This window comes from Octopus bimaculoides, chromosome 10, assembly GCF_001194135.2.
Source record: "Octopus bimaculoides isolate UCB-OBI-ISO-001 chromosome 10, ASM119413v2, whole genome shotgun sequence".
Classification (NCBI taxonomy): Eukaryota; Metazoa; Mollusca; class Cephalopoda; order Octopoda; family Octopodidae; genus Octopus; species Octopus bimaculoides.
This window is the reverse complement of record NC_068990.1, coordinates 40,713,152-40,713,398: the sequence shown is the minus strand read 5'-3', so window position 1 is coordinate 40,713,398 and position 247 is coordinate 40,713,152.

Genomic DNA, 247 nt, shown 5'->3' with positions numbered 1-247 from the left:
ATGACTATGGAAAATAGTCTAATAATGAGACATATAAGCCCACGACAGAAAAAAGTAGTACTACCTTTTTCTGTCGAGGGCTTGTATGCTCCATTGTTAGACTATTTTCCTTAGTCATTGCACGGGGATCGCTATAAGTTTTAAGCTTATATAAATACCATTATTATTATTATTTACAGTGTTGTAAAACCTGGCACAGTATAACAAAACCATTCGCACCGAAATATATATATATATATATATATAT